Source organism: Mobula birostris, chromosome 4, assembly GCF_030028105.1.
Source record: "Mobula birostris isolate sMobBir1 chromosome 4, sMobBir1.hap1, whole genome shotgun sequence".
Classification (NCBI taxonomy): Eukaryota; Metazoa; Chordata; class Chondrichthyes; order Myliobatiformes; family Myliobatidae; genus Mobula; species Mobula birostris.
The window spans coordinates 128,644,431-128,665,525 of record NC_092373.1 but is presented as its reverse complement, the minus strand read 5'-3'; the positions used below and the strand labels follow the sequence as shown (position 1 = coordinate 128,665,525).

The window sequence follows — 21,095 nt, the reverse complement described above, 5'->3', positions numbered from 1 at the left end:
AAGGCGTCAGTAAAAAATCAATTATAACTCTAAAAAGTCATCAAATATTCTTGTGTAGTTAAAAAAAATTATAAGGAGTTAAAAAAAACTGGAAATACTCTATAGGAGATCGGGGTTAAAGATATTTTACAAAGCAAGAAACTATGGCAATCACAATAGCAGAATCTATACAAATGCTGATTTAATATTACAAATTAGATCAATGACGATTTGATTAAATATCTTTTTTTCATTTGTCAAAAATATCAGGAACTTTGATGAATTAACACAGATTTGATTTTAAACTTCAGCCTGTTAAAGCCCCCGGCGTAATTTCTATATATAATGGTGTTTAATTAAAAAGAACTCTAACTGTACCGGTAAATGAGTGTCCTTTGGAAAATTAGCAATAAGGAACATATAAGTAACTAATGAATCAACTGCAAGACAAAACAGCGAGGGGACGTTCTGGGAAAGCTGTGTAACATTGCAAGGTTTAGGATGGGTGGGTGATCGAACGGGCGTTTGTCGCTCCTCCCGGGAAAGTAGTGCGCCGCTCCAGCGGGCTGCTACACGGCGAGCGCGGTGAACAGGCGCAGGCTGGCTGACGCCGGGCTCGGCGCTTTGCAGCTTGTTGATTGAGCCGCATATGGAGTGGAGGTGGCACAGGGCAGGCAGCCTCGGCGGCCCAGGTAACTCACCCGATACCGATCGTCCCCAGAATGGCTGGTTCCTCATCGCGCTTTTGGCTCCCGTCTGCTTTCTTTCCGTGGGGGTGTTAAACGAGGAAAGTTGTCGCGTTCTTTGCCTTCTTTTTCCAAAAGTACTTTTCGACCAACATGGCGTCACCGGGGAAAGGGGCAAAAAGTAGTCAGATCCAGAGGGAAAAAATGTAGCTGATCTCCGGGGAAACTTCGTTTTAGTTTCAACACTCCCCGCTTTCCAGCTGCTGAATTTGCTTGCTGGTCCTTTTGTGTAACTATATTTTTACCTCCAGTATCGTGAATGCTGCTGTGAAAGTTTTTCCCCCCTGAAAGTTAAAAGAAAGAATGATTTTTTTTACATTTTTGGAATGGAGTTGTTACAACCACTCACTCCAGTCTCCAACGATGTAAGCTAATGCATTGAATGATTGTATTTGCATTTAACAATCTCTGGTTGTGCGGCAAGTACTGCTTTGCAGCTTTAAGAATCCTATCTTTTTGATCATATTTCATTTATGTACTTTATTAAATGAAACAGGTTTTGAATGTGATTCGTTTATATCCAGCTTTGATATAAATCTTGTGAAATCATCTTGATTCAATTTCCATTTCACGGGTCATTCGGTAAAACGCAAAGTATCAAAGATGCGCCACATTTATATTTGTAATTAAAGCATTTAGTCTAATACTACGATGAAGAATATTTCAAGTAAATATTCCTTAAAGAATGCCTGTGTTGTAAAGAGACAATTTAAATGATGAATATTTGAATATTATCTGAACATGATAGAATATGGTTTTACGTTCTTGTCGAAGTCTTTTGAATTTGAATTAAAATAATCTTACGTCTGAAAATAACTTAGAGGTTTTGATTTTTTTTGTGTCTATCTCAACTGCAAATCAGTGCAATGACTGAAATGTCCAGTGTGAATTAACATATGCGTTACGATGTAATGTATTCAGTAGATTTCCTTTATCTGTATTGAGGACTTTTTTTTGCATGTGGTAGTGCATGATCTGCCAAGCATCCTTTTTGGCATTTTGACAGGAATCGGTTCAAGGCAGAGATTCAGTTACCAAAAGGACAGGAAATTTGTCCTTGTGTTGTTTTTTTTCATTGTATCCTCTCACTATTAGTACCTTTCACCCTCATTTATGTTCTTCCTGCGCACAGTGAGTTCAACTATTTATTGTAAAATATTTTTTCAATTGTTTTATCAATGTTACATCCTTAAATTTCAAAGTACATTTATTATCAATGTATACTATATCAACCTCGAAATTTGTCTTTTTAGGGGCAACCACAAAACCAAAGAAACCCAATAGAACCCATTATAATAAAAGACCTTCAAACACCCAGTGTGTGAAAAAAGAACAAATTGTGCAAACAATAAAAAAAAGTAAACAAATAACACTTACTCAGAACTAAAGTTCATGAAAGTTAGTCCACAGCCACAAAGCCAGGTCATCGCTGTAGCTGATCCAGGACCCTGTTAATTTTTAAAAATTTTAACTCATGAATGTTGGTTTATGTTTAATTAGGTAATCTCTGACCAAGTTATTAAGCTGATCTACAGTTCATATGCACATTGGCATCAATTTCACCCTCTAATTGATAAATCTGTATATCTTCTGATTTTTTTGATTTAGGTAATTAATCTTGTATTTATTGTAGTGCTGTATTTTCTTAATAGCAAACTTTGTCTTCAGTAACTTTTGAAACCTAGATTAATTTTGGGCATTTAACAAGATTCCAGTGTAAAGTGTACATTGTAGTAATTGTGCTTATACATTCTCTTCTCCTCTACTGGGTTTGTATAGGTTTTGCAAGCAGATAAGTTGCTTGTTGAATGGGCAGTAGAAAAGCAGTTTTGGTTAAGTATAGTAAGCCAGATGTTGGTTGTTTAATCTTTCTATCTGCATGGCTGTGCCAAGTTTGAAAGCATCATCTCAGGCTGGCTGATAAAATTCTCAAATGAATATGGATAATTGGATTTTGTACAAAGATTCTGACTTGGCTAGAAAATGCTGATGGAGTGGCATCATTGGTTCTTTACTACAATGGTGAGTAATTCATTTACTTGTTATTAACTAAAATTATAATTGAATTTGGTATTGAGGTCCTTGAAGGTGTAGTCTTATTACTGCTCAACTGAATGCGAGCAAATGCATTTCAGTTGGTAGGTATTACAGATATTACTGTTGGGGAACTTTTTTGTCAAATTCTGATTTATGATCTGAATTTTTTTTAAAAAAAAGTCCCCCCCCCCCAGAATATTTTTTTAAAGCTGAACCATCTTTCTGGAATTACATCATCTTTGGTCTTGTAAAATTAGATACAGTGCTGTAAAAAAAAACTCAGAAGTTTTGCTAATAATATTGGGTCTTAGGAGATGATTTATCTCAGGATTTTGGTGTAAATGAAAACATAAATAGATTTCAGTGGGCAGCAGATAATTATTTTATTACTGAATGTGGAATTGTGATGTATTTCCCTTTAGTTTGTAAACTGCTATTGTATAGTGCCTATGTCACTTTTCCTCAGTTTGCTCACATTGTCACCTTCCTCCTTTCATTGGGTAGTACTGAGTGAAAAGGGAAAAAAGACTGAGTTTTAACACCATAGTTTATAGAAAAACAGGAAATGTCATTTTACATCTTTAAAAATTACACCATGGGGCAAACCTAATGACAGAAGGTTTGATCTTTTATGAAGACTTGTTCTTTTATTGGGTGCAAGTGAGATTGTAGAAGAAGAGCTTTTGCAGCAAATAGATATGTTTTACATCAAGCCTTTCAGGGTTTGAAAACTCTCTTGCTATTGAAGTATTTTTGGAAATGTGCTGGAAAAGTCTGCTAAATAACTAGGCAGTAAGTGTTCTGAAATGGTAATGTGATAATGACCAGATAATCAGTTTTTAGTGATGTTTGTTGCATCTTAAATGTTGGCCAGTATGTTCTTTTCTAAATTCTGCCTTGGAAATGGAACTTTCTTGTTACTTCAATAAGGTCTCAGCCTCGAATTTGTGCTTGGGTCAATTAAGTGGGACTTTAAACTTGTGGCTTTATCTCAGGAGACCATGACATCAATTGGTTCATGGTTGACAATATATTGGGTGTATGAAGCATCAAATTTTAGTCTGTACGTTGAGAAAGTAGAATTGTAGATATTGCTCTGAGCAAAACAAACCAGGATAATTTTAAGTTTTCTTTTAGGTCATCTGCCCTCTTCCTCCTGTAAAATGAAATTTATGGTAATGTTTATTGAGAAAAATCAGCCAGACTCCGTTCATTATCAGTTGATGTTGGTTGAAGTGTTGTAACTGTATTTTCGGTATGAAAGACAAGACTATCTCAGACCAGTTTGTATCTTAGACATTTTTATCCTTTTTTGAACTAGTCCCAATGACTGAGTATGTTTAGGAGATAAAATTAAACATCAAATCCGTTTTGTAAAGACCAGTAGACAGGGTAAAATCTTGTACTCACTTTAATATTGTTGTGGAATTGTTTTAGGAATAAAATTATGTTAAGAGTATTCAACACTATTTAAAATGTTTTTTTTTCTAGGAAGACAATTTTAAGAAAAGATAACTTTCTCTTTATGGATGTACATGTCTTGTTCACTGAAGCTGTCTAGTGTGAGACCAGACAGTGAAAGGTGTTCTGTAAGCTCTTAATCAGTAAGGAAGATGTACTAAACTCTTCTCCTATTGGAACGCACACAAAATGCTGGAGGAACTCAGCTGGTCAGGCTGCATCAATGGAAAAAAAGTACAGTCAACGTTTCAGGGTGAGACCCACTGGAGACCCAAAACGTCGACCAAACTTATTTTTATTTTCTCTTGTTTTTTTATCCTATTGGGTCAGTTTTCTACAATTACCACTAAAATGAGTTCGTGTCAAAGCCTCCCAGAAGCTGAAATGCCCACATATCTGGTTTAATTGATAGATTTGGTGTCCTTTGAGTTTGAGGCTGAGTAGTCAGGTTTCTTTCAGAAAGCCCAAAATGTCAACAATTTCTTCCCTCTCACAGATGATGCTCAACATGCTGAGTTCTTCCAGCAGATTATCGCTCCAGATTCCAATATGTGCAGTCTCTTGTGTCTGAATATTTGCATCTGAATTGATTTTATAATGCACTATTGTGGATATGGTATCATTTTAGATATGCTGCTTTTTATATATTGAGATGCAGCATGGAGTAGGCCCTTCCAGACCCAGCAACCACTGATTTAACCCTAGCCTTATCATGGGGCAATTTACAGTGACCAATTAGTCTACTAACTGGTATGTCTGTGGATTGTGTGAGGAAACCGGTGTGTTTTTGGGGTGGTGGGGGGGTGGAGAGGTTGGAAACATGCATTGCACAAGGAAGATGGGCAGAGACTCCTTACACAACTTACAGATGGTGTCAGAATTGAACTCTGAACAATGCCACCCCGAGCTGTAAGTGTGTTGCGCTAACTACTATGCTACTGTGGTTTTGAATGAGACACTTAACCCTGGCTCCTCTGTGATACTAATTTGAAGATCCAGTGTTCGTCTCCATATTCTAGTGACATTGCAATAGTAACCAATTACTACTTATTGGCTGTCATTAGCTTTGGGACATTGATGTGGAAGTTTTGTTCGTAACTGATTGCTCATTCTAGTTCTACAACCTAGTGGGTTTTGTTTTAATTTTGTTGATATTTACTAGCTTCAGCCTGTTGGCTGTCAGTTTGTCACCTTGTTTGGGTAAAGACGAGGTCTTACCTGATGGTTCGGGTTAAAATTTCTGTGATATTCAGTAGAGTGAAAATGCTGAGCAAACTCCAGGAAAAATACTGGTGATCCTAACAATATCTATGCTACAATTAAACATTTTTCTGGAAACATTTTTATAATGCCATTTTGTGTAATGGGAAGCCACATCATCTGCAAGTACATCAAGAAATACAAGTTCAGGGACAATTAAAATTGACACAAGTTCTGTGAGAGCAAATATTCAACCCTGATCTCGTATTTTTGGTTGTGATTTGTGAATTTCCATTACCTGAACTAGTGTAACAGGGTGGTTGCCTGCAGCTGATAATTTATAATTGACAGGAGCTATGTAAAGAGAAAATTTAAGAGTGCAGCATAGATTGTGAGGGTTGAAATGCAAACACTCTTGTTTATTCTGAGCCTGAAAGCTTTAATGGACACACCAGCTACTCTTTATAAATAATGTACATTCCTTGTAATGTGGAATCCCAAGAGACTGCAGAGAGAGCATCATTACCAGGCTCTTCAACCTTCTTTGAAATCCTCAATTGATTTACAGCTCAGAAATGGTGCAAAATGATACTCTCGTCTACATCAGGTCAGTCAGTGAAAGTCAAGAAGTGAGCCCATTATCCCAGATGTAGTAATTAAACCATTTGATTGGACAGGAAATCAAAGTGTTTGGTGTGGCCTTAGTGTTCTGAGCAGTGGGTGGCCAATAGATTTGATTATTACTGAGATTTTTTTTTAAAAAAGTGCTAGTTTAAACCAGTTCAGTAGATCCGATACAATTTTTAAAAAAGTCTTTGACCTGTGTAAATTAACATTTGGAATAGCAGACTGATAGAAGGTCAGGATAGCTTTGTTTTTAATGTTTGCTCATGCTATGAAGCATTGTAGCTGAAAAATTGCTGTCCAAGGGGGTTTTGCTTCTACAGGCTTGGTCCCATACTCTCATCCACTCCCACCTTTAAAGTGGTGAAAACTGTCATGAGCAATACACCATTGCGTCATTCTCTGCACTGTGGTATCTATATTCTACGCAAAGTAACAAATGTCTGGGAGTGAGTTACAGGGCTTTAGTTCAGTTGTGCTTTACTAATGCTGTACAGTGTGGGTGGTTGGTGAACATCAGATCTGAAAGATTGAATTACTCTTTGCCAGGCTTATTAGTGAGCTGTATGGCTCTAGCAACAGTATAAACTGGAGAGAGAAGCTTTGCTCTTTTGCCTGGTGTCATGTTGGTTTCTGATTCTGGATCTACAAACAGCTTGACATTTGTGCAAAGTTAACACTTTTTGGTTAAGTCCGTGGTGTAAGTGCAGCTTGAATGCTTTCTACAGTAGTTTTCTTTACAAGCATATTTTAAAATTATGCTTTGATCACTTTTAGTCTTCAAATTTTAGTTCTTCATATTTCACAACTATAATAGATGAAGTAGCTTAGAAGTTTCAGAATCAGGTTTAATATCACTGACATGTGTCATGAAATTCGTTTTGTGGCAGCAGTAAAGTATAATATATAAAAACTAAAAACTGCAGTAAAGTATACAGTGTATATATTATATTATTAAGAGTGTTCAGCCCCCTTTGCTCACACAAGTGAGTATTATAGCCAGGGATTTTGATCAATTTAACTGAGAATTTTTATTGGTCAGTTGGTAAGGCAATATATAGTACTGCACTTGAGGAAAGTTAACATGGTAATTACAGGGGAATGAATACTTTTGCAGCCTCACAATTTTGATTTTTAATTTTAAGTAAACTGTTGACAAGTTTTCGAAATTTTCTTTTGGTCATGATGCACAATGTTTTGATTTGCACAAAAATCCTTTATCAATATATTTTAAATTTAGAAAATAAGACAGTAAATGTGTAATAGTTTGGGGGCTAAATATTTCAAGGCACTGTGTGTACAGTACTGTGCAGAAGTCTTAGGCAAATGTAAAAAAATTCTGTAAAACGAAGATGATTTCAAAAGTAATCAAAGTTTTAAGTATCAAAACAATTACTGATCAGTAAAGAAACTGTAAAATAATAAAACAATATAATAATAAAACTGTAAACAATAAAAAACAGTAAAATCCTGTATTTCAGTGTTTTAAAAGGGATGGGGGGAGAGGAGGTGGGGGTGGCATTACTGGTCAGGGATACTATTACAGCTACAGAAAGGATGGGTAGTACAGCAAGATCCTCTCTTGAGTCAGTATGGGTGGAAGTCAGGAACAGGAAGGGAGCAGTTACTCTATTGGGGGTATTCTATAGGCCCCCTGGTAGCAGCAGAGATACCGAGGAGCAGATTAGGAGGCAGATTTTGGAAAGGTGCAAAAATAAAAGGGTTGTTATCTTTAACTTCCCTAATATTGATTGGCACCTGATTAGTTCCAATGGTTTAGACGGGGCAGAGTTTGTTAAGTGTGTCCAGGACGGATTCCTGTCACAGTATGTGGACAGGCCGACGAGGGGGAATGCCATACTAGATCTAGTATTAGGTAACGAACCGGGTCAGGTCACAGATCTCTCAGTGGGTGAGCATCTGGGGGACAGTGACCACCGTTCCTTGGCCTTTCGCATTACCATGGAAAAGGATAGAATCAGAGAGGACAGGAAAATGTTTAATTGGGGAAGAGCAAATTATGAGGTTGAGGCTATAAGGCTAGAACTTGCAAGTGTGAATTGGGATGACGTTTTTGCAGGGAAATGTACTAAGGACATGTGGTTGATGTTTAGGGATCTCTTGCAGGATGTTAGGGATAAATTTGTCCCAGTGACGAAAGAATGGTAGGGTGAAGGAACCATGGGTGAAAAGTGAGGTGGAAGAAGGCAGCATACATGAGGTTTAGGAAGCAAGGATCAGATGGGTCTATTGAGGAATATAGGGTAGCAAGAAAGGAGCTGAGGAGAGCAAGAAGGGGGCATGAGAAGCCCTTGGTGGGTAGGGTAAAGGAAAACCCCAGGGCATTCTTCAGTTATGTGAAGAACGAAAGGATGACAGGGGTGAAGGAGGACCGATTAGAGATAAAGGTGGGAAGATGTGCTTGGAGGCTGTGGAAGTGAGCGAAGTCAATGAATACTTCTCTTCGGATTTCACCAATGAGAGGGAACTTGATGACGGTGAGGACAATATGAGTGAGGTTGATGTTCTGGAGCATATTGATACTAAGGGAGAAGGGGTGTTGGAGTTGTTAAAATACATTGTGACGGATAAGTCCCCGGGGCCTGACGGAATATTCCCCAGGCTGCTCCAGGAGGTGAGGGAAGAGATTGCTGAGCCTCTGGCTAGGCTCTTTATGCCCTCGTTGTCCACAGGAATGGTACCGGAGGATTGGAGGGAGGCGAATGTTGTCCTCTTCTTCAAAAAAGGTAGTAAGGATAGTCCGGGTAATTATAGACCAGTGAGCCTTATGTCTGTGGTGGGAAAGCTGTTGGAAAAGATTCTTAGAGATAGGATCTACGGGCATTTAGAGAATCATGGTCTGATCAGGGACAGTCAGCATGGCTTTGTGAAGGGCAGATCGTGTCTAACAAGCCTGATAGAGTTCTTTGAGGAGGTGACCAGGCATATAGATGAGGGTAATGCAGTGGATGTGATCTACATGGATTTTAGTAAGGCATTTGACAAGGTTCCACATGGTAGGCTTATTCAGAAAGTTAGAAGGCATGGGATCCAGGGAAGTTTGGCCAGGTGGATTCAGAATTGGCTTGCCTGCAGAAGGCAGAGGGTCGTGGTGGATCGAGTACATTCAGATTGGAGGGTTGTGACTAGTGGTGTCCCACAAGGATCAGTTCTGGGACCTCTACTTTTCGTGATTTTTATTAACCTCTACTTTTCGTGATTTTTATTAACAACCTGGATGTGGGGGTAGAGGGGTGGGTTGGCAAGTTTGCAGATGACACAAAGGTTGGTGGTGTTGTGGACAGTGTAGAGGATTGTTGAAGATTGCAGAGAGACATCGATAGGATGCAGAAGTGGCAGATGGAGTTCAGCTCGGAGAAGTGTGAGGTGGTACACTTTGGAAGGACAAACTCCAAAGTAGAGTACAAAGTAAATGGCAGGATACTTGGTGGTGTGGAGGAGCAGAGGGATCTGGGGGGTACATGTCCACAGATCCCTGAAAGTTGCCTCACAGGTAGATAGGGTAGTTAAGAAAGCTTATGGGGTGTTAGCTTTCATAAGTCGAGGGATAGAGTTTAAGAGTCGCAAGGTAATGATGCAGCTCTATAAAGCTCTGGTTAGGCCACACTTGGAATACTGTGTCCCGTTCTGGTCGCCTCACTATAGGAAGGATGTGGAAGCATTGGAAAGAGTACAGAGGAGATTTACCAGGATGCTGCCTGGTTTAGAGAGTATGGATTATGATCCGAGATTAAGGGAGCCAGGGCTTTACTCTTTGGAGAGAAGGAGGATGAGAGGAGACATGATAGAGGTATACAAGATACTAAGAGGAATAGATAGAGTGGACAGCCAGTGCCTCTTCCCCAGGGCACCACTGCTCAATACAAGAGGACATGGCTTTAAGGTAAGGGGTGGGAAGTTCAAGGGGTATATTAGAGGAAGGTTTTTTACTCAGAGAGTGGTTGGTGTATGGAATGCACTGCCTGAGTCAGTGGTGGAGGCAGATACACTAGTGAAGTTTAAGAGACTACTAGACAGGTATATGGAGGAATTTAAGGTGGGGGGTTATATGGGAGGCAGGGTTTAAGGGTCGGCACAACATTGTGGGCTGAGGGGCCTGTACTGTGCTAAACTATTCTATGTTCTATAAATCAAATATTGCTGTGATTTAGTTTTTTTACTGTTTGTTGCTCTTTATAGTACTTTTTAATATTTAGAAACTTCACTTTTGCAAGCAGCTTCACTTAGAAGAATTTTTTTTACATGTGCCTAAGACTTTTGCTCAGTACTGTATGTGTCTGTATGATATATGTAGTTCAAAATGAGAGCAAAGTAGACAGTGTTCATGGGCTGGTTCATTGTTCATTCAGAAATCTGAATGGCAGAGGGGAAGAAGCTATTCCAAAAATGTTGGGTGTGTGTTTTCAGGCTTATGTACCATCTCACTCATGGTAGCAGTGAACAGACGGTATGTTATGGGTGATGGGGTTCTCAAATTTTGGGTGCTGCCTTTGAGACATCGCCTTTTGAATATATTGTTGATGCTGGGAAGGCTAGTGCCCATGATGGAACTGTCTGAGTTTGCAACCCTCTGAGGCCTTTTTCTGATCCTATGCAGGTCTGGTATGGAAACACCAGTGCCCTTGAACAGAAAATCCTACAAAAAGCAGGATGGTGATGCAACCAGTTATTGAATTCTGGTTGCTAATACTTTAGTGTGCTGGTGGGGAGAGATTATTGGGATTGAAATTGGGTGGGATCACTAATGCAAACTTTATTGTAGTCCAGCTTAACTTTTTATCAAGTGCTTTGCAATCATTCATGAATCCATAAAGTTTTCATTGTTTTTGAAATTCCATTTTATGTGAAGAAATACTTGGGCTTTAAATTTGCCTGTTACATCTGTTGTCCTCATCGTGCCATTTACTGTGGAAATAGTTCTCAGGATACGTCCCATACCATGTCACTGAGAGCAGGTTCATGCATTCTATTTTCAATTTCCTTTCCCTTTCACTGGTATTATGTGACTCCCTTTAGTAGGCTTTCGTACCTTGCGACATTTCTACCACAATCTCCATCAGCACAGGTGCACCACAAGGCTGTGTGCTTAGCCCTCTGCTGTATTTGCTTTACACTTATGACTGTGTGGCGAAACACAGCTCTAATGCCATATTTAAGTTTGATGACACCGCTGTCATTGGTTGAATCAAAGGTCGTGAAGAATCAGTATTTTGGGGGGGGGGAGTTTGAAAACCTGGCTCAGTGGTGCCACAACAACAACCTATTATTCAATGTCAGCAAGATCAGGTAGCTGATTATTGACCAGAAGGAGGAATCCAGGGGTCCATGAGCCAGCCCTCATCAGCAACTTTAAATTCCTTAGTGTTCTCATTTCAGAGGACCTGACCTGGGCTCAGCACATAAGTGCAATTACAAAGACAGTATAGCATTACCTCTACTTAGAAGTTTGCAAAGATTCAGCATGGCATCTAAAACTCTGACAAATGTCTGAGGATGTGTGGTGGAAAGTATATTGACTGGCTGCATCACAGCCTGGTATGGAAACACCAATGTCCTGAACAGAAAAACCTACAAAGAGTAGTGGATATGTCCTAGTCCATCATGTGGAAAGCTGTCCCCACTATTGAGCACATGTAGACTGAACATTGTGGCAGGAAAGCAGTATCCATCATCAGGATCCACCACTGCCCAGGTTATGCTTCTCATTGCTGCCATCAGGAAGAAGTTACAGGAGCTTCAAGACTCATACTGCCAGGTTCAGGAACATTTATTACCTCTCATCCTTCTGGGCATAACTTTATTCAACTTGCCCAATCATTGACCTGTTTCCACAACCTGTGTATGGACTCACTTTCAAGGAGTCTTCATCTTGTGTTCTCTATTTATTGTTACTTTATCTCTTGTGTTTGCATATTTTGTTAGGCACTAGTGTGCCTTATAAACTCTGCAAATACAAGAGATAAAATACTGGAGTATTGTGAGTAGTTTTGGGTCCCTTATTTAAGAAAGGATGATATCCTGAGGTTTCAGAGGAGGTTCACAAGAAAGGTGAAAGGCTTATCACATGAACAATTGATGGCTGTGGTCCTTTACTTGCTGGAATTTAGAAGAATGGGGTGTGGGGGATCTCACTGAAAGCCCTTGAAAAAGTGGCTGTGAAGAAAATGTTTCCTATGGTGGAGGAGTCTAGGACCAGAGGGCACAGCCTCAATAGAGGGACTTTGCTTTAGAATGGAGATGAGGAATTTCTTTAACCACAATCTGTGGACTTCAGGTGGCTGTGGAGTCCAGGTCATTGTGTATTTACTTGAGGTGGAGGTTGATGGGTTCTTGATTAGTTAGGGTGTGAAAGATTACGGGGAGAAGGCGGGTGAATGAGCTTGAGAGGGAAAATGTATCAGCCATGATCAAATGGTAGAGCAGGTTCGATGGGCCAAGTGGCCTAATTCTGCTCCTATGTCTTATCGTCTTGTATGGTGATGTAAGTAATTTGATAATAAATTTACTCTGAACTTTGCATCTCCACTTCCTGGTTATTGCCAACTGGTCTTGTGATAACTTAATGGTAGAGTTTTATTTTGAAACCTTTTGGTTTAATGGGACTTCCAAGTCCAGCAAAATAAAATTTTTAAAAAATATATATATATACAATTCTTGCATAACGTTCTTTGGGAAAGGAAATGTGTATTATACAATTGGTGATGGTGTTTGCTTTTAATTTCTGGATATATTTATTGACCAGTCAATGAAAAACTGCAGATTCTGGAAATCTATATGATTGTGGCTGGTTTTTATCAGAAAAATATGGAGTAGTGTAAATTTGTTTGATCTGCTAATATATTACAGTGATTGCATTGAGTGGTAGGACTTGTGCTTAGTAAAAAAACGAAGTGAGAAATGACACTAATGAATAAAATAGGTACATTAGCTAGTTGTAATTTAAACATTTTTTCTGATCATTTTAACTTGGAGTCTTGCATGTTTGGGGTTTTGTTTAAGCATGTAAGTTACAACATATGAACATACTGAATGACTTGCAAAGTCAGCAATGACTTATTCATATTCCAGAGACTTTCCAGTCATTCTTTTATACATATTTTTAGTGTTATACTTCTGTTGCTGTTCTTCATTAGCACTTCCAATAACATGGAATACATTCATAGACTACATGGATATCTTAAATTGAGACCTTTGACCAATATTGTTACATCATATGGGAATAAGCCTGTATAAATTTTGCTAAAGATCTACTTGTGTTTGCCTTTTTGAAAATTATCAGCATTATTCTGTAGTTCTTGTGTTTCCAATTTCCAGTATTCAAAAGCATCAAAGAATTACTGAAAAGGTTTATGGATCTTGCACCATGTCCCACCTTAAATAAAATTGTGGAACAAATTAGCTGATGTAAATCCTGGGACTCTTTTATTGTTTAGATGCTTGGTTCCTGTGGATTGCATTGGTGTTCGATTGCTGGTGGAGATCAACCATCAACATGAATGTGATTACAAGGGACATTTGAACTTGTGAGCACATAGTATGGTGAATGTTGGCAGTTCGATTTAGAACTGCAGGCAAAGTCTGGATCAATATCAAAGGTGTCCTGTTAAATTGGAAATATGCCTAAATGTATATTTATGGCCATTTAGTTGGGCAAAGAGGGCAAGAACAGTTCCATTACTTTGTGCTGAACGTTGTTGAGAGAGACTTTAAGATCCATGCCTAGCAGTAATCTGCACTCACTTTGCTGGTCCGGTGTAGCCCTGAGCCATGTATCTTGGTATTAGGCTATCATTTTGCATTAAAATGGACTTTTTTTGTTTTTTGGGTACAATGTGTATTTCATTTGTTTTTGTGAATGGTGCTGTACAGTGTGCTTGTGCTGCAGTACGTTTCTCATTGCTTCAGTGCAATAATATACTTGTGTAGCTCTCACTTTGTTATTGCTCACTATGGTACACCTAGTCACAGGCCTCATAAACAATTGCTTGATCAGGCGTGAATATTTGCTACTGGAACACCAGGTTCCTGGCACAACAGTGTATGGGGAGGTGGTGGTGAGGGAAGAAGTTCGTCATGTTTTCAGTACAGCAGTACTGTCAGTGTACACCAGTGATGCAAATTCATGGTGCTAATAAGTGGAGCTAATTTGTTTAACTTTCTTATTCCTAGGAGTGGATGTTTAATGCTAAGCAAGGTGCTAGTGATCTCTTATAGTCATTATGTATCTATCTTTTCCTTCAAGAGTTTATACCAAGGGAAATAACATTTTAGTTGATCAATGTATTAATACATTGTTTATATGGTGTTACACAAACTAGTGAGGAGTATGAATGTCAAGTGGATATCCAATAATTAAATTGGTACTTCATGTGCTTGCTCCTTTTGTCAGTGTGAATAGCTCTATTGTCTTCACTACTAGTTTTGTGTAACCAGAGAAGGGAAAAAGGTCTGGAGTGTTGTATACATCAGTAAATGCACCTTTTTTGTCATTGACTTCATTGATTTTTTTTATTTTCCGTCTTGGCAGGTGCATCAGTTTCCACTACTATAGAGTTCTTAAAGAATCGGGCAATTAAATCATGTCCAAAATTGACATGGGTATAAATTCCTCACTTTTGCGGGGAAGTTGATAATGGGATTAAGTTTTAGATTTCATTATTGGTTATCTTACTCTTTAGATTTTATTGCAAATTTAAAACTATAATTCTTTTAGACAGGTGCATACTTTTGTGAATTCAGTTATTTGCATTTATTTGAACAATCAAAACTTAGTTTTCAGAGCAAATGCTTCAGGGTTGATTGATTCTGTGCACACGAATATGAATTGGAAGCAGGAGGCCACTCAGCCCATTGAGCCTGGCATCCCATCTAGTAGGGCTATGGTTTACCTGATAGTAAACTGTATTGCCATCTGTGCATAGTAATCTTTCTGTTACTTTGCTTATCCTTGATCCACCCGCCTGGAAATCTTATGAGCAATATATAGTGTATATGTTTTTTCTCTGGATCTATTGAATAATTTACTAAATTTTTTGTACGTTTTTCCTTATACTAGAACATATGAGATTTAATTTAATTTCAGTATTAGACTGACTTTAATTTATTGGAAATTGGCTAAGTCTGCAGATCATATTAGACTAAAGCGCAGGTTGTGTGATCTAAGTTTGGTTTTGATCATTAGTATTGATTTTAATTTTGCTATAGGCACTCATTGTTTTATAAGAACTAAAGCACCTGTCCAATTCTCAATAACTATTCTGGAAAGTTTCTGATAAATCCACTCATTTGTAAGGATTCAAGGCCCTTTAAATGGACACAAAACCATCAATAAGTGTGTTTAAATAGTAAAATATATTTACATTTTGATTTTTTGCAGATCAAAGAAGAATTAAGTGGTTTAAGATATTTATAAACCATATCGATAATCTTGATGTTTGCTCTCGGGTGCTAGACTAGACATAGGTACTTATTTGTGATGAACATTTCCACCAATGTTGACATAATTGTGACAGTTTATCATTTAAATATGTCATTGAATTAGTTCATTGGGTTATGTTCATTAATGAAAATTAAAGTTATTATACATATAGTATTGTACAATGTTAGTTCTACTTCATGAATTTGTAAAGTATACATACACACTTTGAACTAAATTGCTCAAATAAAGTGGGCACAAAAGCAGTGTTTCCTCCATCTAATCTTGAGCACAATTTTCTAAGAGACCTTATCTGGTTTCTAATAGTTTTGGTTGAACAAAATTAGATTCTGATCATGTGCTTGGTCCATTCATATGCTGCAGCAGACTGAGTATTTAAATGTATTGGAGAGAGTACTTTATAACAGTCTTCAAAATGTGTTTTGTTCTTATTTTGGTTTTTATCGTTTCTTGCTTGATAATTTGTGAATACCCTGATTTTTGAGCCCTATTAGGTAGATATCAGTCTTGGGGAAATTTTCATGAGAAGCATAGCACAAACATAAATGTAATTTATTACTAAACAAATGCACTTTTTATAAAAAGTCATTGTAGAAAGATGATTAGAATATCAGAAGTTTGAGGAAAGAAGTGACTTAAGGAGCTGTGTGTGTCACAAGGAAATTCTAGGGAGTGGATCTTCTTGACTGTAGTGAAGCCATTATTGATGGGTCTTGTAAAAGAAACCAAATGGTTTCTTGAGGTGAGGTTATGCTTTTAAACTTGGAGGCTACAGATATAGAGGAAGGCAATATTTAAACAGGGTTGGGTGCTTTAGAAGATTGGGAGCCGATGTAGCATTGTGTGAATTGGATAGTGCAGGATAAGTATATCTTCAGAGGTGAGGAGGGAGATCTTGTTGATTATCATTAGATTATCAAGTCTTGAAATAGTGACTAAATGAAGATACTGAAACTGAAAGGAGGCCGTCTCTGAGAGGGGAAAGTTATTGGACTGGAATGAGAGCACATGGGTTGCTCTGGTTACATGCAGAGTAGTTTCTCCTAAGGAGGTGACTGGAGTTTTGATATAGAGAAAGTTTTCAGAGAATTGGATTTTGTCTTCAAGTACATATTGTTTATTTATGCATTGAGAGAAATGGGTGGTTTTGACAAAATAAAGATGATTGATCTAGATATTGTATGGTCAGAATAGAAACAGGTAGTAGCTCCTTGCTGGACCAAGTACTTGGATTGAAGATGGGAAAATATCAGGTAAGATACAAAACATTCCTGGAATTGTAGAACATAAGAACATAAATAGGAGTGGGAGTAGGCCATCCGGCCCATCGAGCCTGCCCTGCCATTCATTAAGATCATGGCTGATCTGTCCGTAAACTCAGCTCCATCTACCTGCCTGTATTGTAAATTTATTTGGTTATTTAGCACAGGTTGTTAGACTGTTGCAAGGAGTTATTGCAGTTGAGCGCATGTGTACTTGTGCTTATGAGAATAAATTCAAATTTGATTTTTGGTTTTGACTTTAGAACTTCAGAACTAGTTTGAGATATCTAATTCCATGTCATTTGTCATACCCAACACACAGCCATCACCAATCTCCTGTTATCATGTATGCTGATAGGATGGTAAGAATTGCCAGTGTGGCTAGTAAGGGTCATCTATTTTTCTGTAATTCCCTACAGTGGTGGCTATTTCATTGGATTCTTGACATCTATCGAAGCAATCCCTTTGATCTCTCTTCATCTATTCTCCTATAACTTCACCACCTCATGTCCATCAGTAGTCTGCTATACTGTCCTAGTTTTCCTTGCAGCTACTGAGAGCAGTAACCCAAATCCCACACCTTTGAAATGTGGGATGAAACAAGTGCTGGAGAAACTTGAAGTCACAGGGAGACATCCCAGTTCCACACAGTACAACAGGTTCAGTCAGAATCAATCTGGTCAGCTGTATTGTCAGTGTGTTACCCTCTTCTGTTTGGCATTATTGGGTGAACAAGGTTTAATAAAAGAGAAATTATTTGACAAATTTATCGGAGCTCTTTAAGGATGTTACATGTGTTGTGGATAAAGAGGAACTGGTAACTATATTGTATTTGAATTTCCTGAAGGTATTTTATAGCTGCCAAATAAAAGCTTAGTAAGTTGGGGGTAATACATAAGAATAGATAGAAATTGGCTAAATAACAAGAGGCAGGATAATCAGTCATTTGCAGATTGCCAGACTACTTTTGGCTTTGTCCCATAGGGATAGATGTTGGCATATCAATGTTTGCTGTTTATCTTTGACTTGAATAAGGAGACTGAGTGTACTTAGTTAAATTGTGCCATGGTACAAAGGTAGGAAAACATTGAAGACAAGCAATCTGCTGGAAGAACTCAGCAGGTTGAGCTGCATTTAGGAGGAAAGGGATAGTAAGTGTTTCTTGTCAAATCCCTGTACCAGGACTGAGAGTGCAGAGTGAGGTGGCCAGTATAGAGAGAAGGGGGAGTGTGGGAAAAGCAAGTTGTGAAAAAGACATAAAACTGCAATGGGAAATGGATTGTTTTAAGGGACTGGGCAAAATTTAAGCACTGTATTATGGGAAATGAGAGCTTGCCTGCTTTTGTAGAAAAAGCAGTTATTATTTAACTGGGGAAAGTCTACAGAATGTTTATAGAGATCTGATAGATGAGAAGCAGCATTTTCATGGAGGTGAGGTAAGTAATTTGGAAGACAAATGAATGTTTTTATTGCTGAGTGAGATCTTGCCACATCTGTAGCTTTGCTCCACCTTAATTAAGGAGGGGTTTACTTGAACTAGAGAATCTTCCATTACTTGATTCTTGGGATAAAGGGGCTGATATATGAGCAAATATTAGGCTGATAGGACCTATTCTTACTGAAGTATTGAGAGGTGAGATGAGCCAAATTCTATACAAGATACTGTTGATACTGAAGTGCATTAAAATCCCAGCTGTGTTCATTTATCTCAGTTGAAAGGAATCATTGTACATCTTCTAGAAATATTTGAAATAATTTTTCCTCGTTTCTTAAAGAGCTTTTGTATCTTTTTATCCACTCCTTGGAAGTACCAACCTGAGTTTTGAACTTCCTTGCTGGCACAGAAGCCTTCGAAATTGTAACTTCGATGTTTGCTATTCTTCAGATCCATAATATGTTAGTAATAATTGTGACTTATTCTGGTGACCCAGTAAACCTCCGAACCAAGTTGGTGATTGTGTATATTCTCCACCAAAAGCATTTTCATGTTGTCCCCATTCCCCCTTAAACACAAAGCTTTGTGTAAATTACCTTTAGGATTTTGAGTACTGTTCACACCTACTATTTGTGAAGGGCTATAAAAAACTGATGGAAAAAAATTCATTTTTGCATGACTTAATTTTTGGTGGCATTTACATTTGATATATTTGTAGTTTCAGACAAAGTATCTGTTGTTAGACACCACTACCAGTATTCTGTCTAATTTGTAATGACCAGTTTACGCAAAAATTTAGTGCTGTGCAATTTTTTGCGTAGTGACAACAACATACACACACTGATTTTTAAGTGGAAGGAAACCTGAAGCTATTCTAAGTATAATCTACCAAGCAACACACATCAAAGTTGCTGGTGAACGCAGCAGGCCAGGCAGCATCTCTAGGAAGTGGTACAGTTCACCAGCAACTTTGAGTGTTGCATGAATTTCCAGCATCTGCAGAATTCCTGTTGTTTGCATTTTTAAAATAATCTACCAAGTCCAGTTTGTTCATTGTTTAAAAGAAATAAAATAACTGTCAATAAGAACTTTGATCTCCTTTGCAATTGCCTGGTTTTCTGCATTAATTACTCATAAAATGCGTTCTGATCTTCATCGAAGCCACAATAATAGACAAACACAATCTGTCTACGCTAATAGCGCAAACAATTGTACTTTGCATGTCTTTATTGAACACATTGTTTAATCATTCACAGTCCAGGCTGGAGGAAGTATGTGAACCCTTGTCTTTAATAACTGCTAGAATTTCCTTTAGCAGCAATAACCTCCGAACATTTCGAACAGCTGGTGATCAAACTTGCACATCGGCAAGGAGGAATTTTAGACCATTCCTCCATACAAAACTGTTTCAGTTCATCAATTTTTCTGGGATACCTTGCATGAACAGCCTCCTTCAGGTCATGCCTCACTTGGGTTAAGGTCTGGACTCTGACTTGGCCATTCCAAAATTTTCTTCTTTTTAAACTTTTCTGCCGTTGATTTACTCGTGTTTTGGATTATTGACTTGGTGCATCATCCAACTTCTATTAAGCTCCAGCTGATGGACTGCTACCCTGTCATTCTCCTGTAAAGTGCCTTGATACAATTTTGAATTCATTGTTCGCTCAATGATTGCAAACTGTCCAGACCCTGAGCCAGTAAAGCAGCCCCAAACCATAATGCTCCTATCACCATGTTACACATTTGGGATGAGGTTTTGGTGTTGGCATTCAGTGCCCTTTTTCCTCCAAACGTAGTGTTGTGCATTTCTGCCAGAAAGTTCAACTTTTGTCTCGTGTTCACAGAATATTGTCCCAGAGGCATTGTGGAACATCCGGGTGGTCTTTTGCAAACTTGAGACATGCAGCATTTTTTTTTTATTTTGGAGAGCAGTGGCTTCCTTCGTGGTGTCCTTCCATGAACACCTTTCTTGTTTGGTGTTTCCTTATATAGTAATGGACACACGAACAGTGACTTTAGCAAGTTTTAGAGATTTCTGCAGGTCCTTTGCTGTTACCTTTGGGTTCTTTTTCACCTTATCTTCAGTACTGTATGTTGTGCTCCTGCTGTGATCTTTTTAGGATACCCCCTGTTAGGAAGATTAGTACCAGTACTGAATTTCCTCCATTTGTAAAGAGTTTTATCTTACTACGGACTGATGAGCACTCCGGTCCTTAGAGATGTTTTAGTAGCCTTTTCCAGCTTAGTGCATTGCTACAATTCTTCTAAGGTCCTCCGAAAGTTGTTTTGATTGAGACATGGTGCACATAAAGACATCTGATTTGAGAAGAGCAAGCTCTGTCAGTAACCTGACTGTGTTTGTTTTTCTAGGGCAGGGCACCTCTACAACCCACACCTCCAATCTCATCTCATTGATTGGAACATCTGACTCCAAATACATTTTGTAGAGGGCATTACCCCAGGGGTTCACACTTTTTTGAACGTAGACGGTGATTGTTTAAATTGTGTACGCAGTATTGACGAGAGAAAGTACAGTTGTTTGTGTTATTAGTTTAGGCAGGTTGCGTTTGTCTATTATTGTGACAGTTGAAGATCAGACCACATTTTATGAGCAATTAATGCAGGAAACTAGGTAATTGCAAAGGGTTCACAAACTTTTTCTTGCAACTGCATTTATTTGCTCACAATACTTGTTAAAATGTGTAAGATTGTGCAAGTTGCATGTACGTGGCTTCATAAATTTTTGGATGATATTTATAAACTACATGTAATACATTAGACCAAGGCTGTGTAGTATCTGTTGAGTATTCGTGGTAGTTGTATGAAAATCTAGATGCTATTCACAGGGCTCTGGTAATACAACACCCAAACTTTTGTGTACAGTTGTTCTGTTT

General features: G+C 38.2%; 1 protein-coding gene across 2 annotated transcripts in view; it reads left to right on the top strand.

Moving 5' to 3' along the window:
- The first annotated feature begins 564 nt into the window (after positions 1–564).
- The window catches only part of smad1 (SMAD family member 1), a 103,219-nt gene continuing 82,688 nt past the window's right edge, over positions 565–21,095 (top strand). Inside the window, exon 1 of one of the 2 annotated variants that reach the window (XM_072256026.1) lies at positions 565–671. The gene's annotated coding sequence lies outside the window, so the exon portion shown is untranslated. Of the gene's footprint in view, positions 672–2,642; positions 2,748–21,095 lie in introns of those variants that run through there. The other variant, XM_072256027.1, reaches the window with a different exon arrangement.